Here is a 1,156-nt window from a genome sequence, read left to right as displayed (position 1 = left end):
TGCTGCTGAATAGTGTCATCAGAGGAGCTCTGAACAATGTTACTGTATTTGGCAACAGAGCTTGTTTAGAGGATTAATTTTGGGGGTGAGGGGCCAGGATTACAAGGTATTAAGAAAGTAAAGACAAAATATGGACGTATCTTTTTAAATGTCTTTTTTCTTTTTCTCGAACTTTCTACTTTTGATTGTGTTTATTTTTTTCTGTTTCTTTTTAAAAACTTTTTATTGTGACGAGTGATTATATATAAAATAATTATCTATGCATTAAAAAATGTTTACCAATACTGTAACTCAGAAAATTAATCTGATGCCTATTAAAAGAATAATGTACAATGAAAGTAGTCATGTTTCAGATAAACTTGTTAACTCCTTGAGCAGGCCTTTTTCAGGATCCAATGTATTCCTCTGATGTGGTCGTGGCCTGCACCAACCATCATGTAAGAAAGCCATAGAAACAAGAGGCTATATGTATAGCACGGTGAAGACGTCAAATGTTACCCAGCTACATCTTTATTGGAGTCCTGGTGTAGCACTGTAAGATAAGCACTGGACCACAAGGTCTATTTGAACTGAAAGGTCATATTTCAAATTCACCAGCCACTTCTTGGAAACCCTACATATAGTTGCTATGAGTCAGAGCTGACTCAACAGCACTGAACAATAACAACACTCTTCTATTATATCCATAGTGTCTGGGGCTTTACAGGATTGATAAGTAAGCACCCTCCAAAATTAATGCATGCTTCAAACCCATGCAGAAGAAAATCTTCTGTCACAAGGGTGGTGGTGCTGGTGGTGGTAGGTGTGTGCTGCCCAGTCTGTTCCAACTCATAGCCACTCTGTATAGGGTTTACAAGACTGCAAAGATTTATGGGATCAGAAAGACTCATCTTTCTCCTGTGAAGTAGGTGGTGGATTTGAACTGCTGACCCTGTAGTTAGAAGCCTAACAGGTAACCCATTACACCATCATAGCTCTATTCTTATAAAATAGTGGTTAATAAATTTAAAATATATATATATATCTTTTGAAATCCTTGATCAAAAAGAGGAACTTTGCAAGGGTTTTTAAGATTGAGATACATAGTTAATCTAGAAGAGTTGGCTTGAGGTGTGGTTCTGAGTCCTCTGCTTGGCAAAACTTTGTACATACTTAT

This window comes from Chrysochloris asiatica, unplaced genomic scaffold (assembly GCF_000296735.1).
Source record: "Chrysochloris asiatica unplaced genomic scaffold, ChrAsi1.0 scaffold00286, whole genome shotgun sequence".
In the NCBI taxonomy this organism is placed as follows: Eukaryota; Metazoa; Chordata; class Mammalia; order Afrosoricida; family Chrysochloridae; genus Chrysochloris; species Chrysochloris asiatica.
This window is presented reverse-complemented; position numbering follows the sequence as displayed.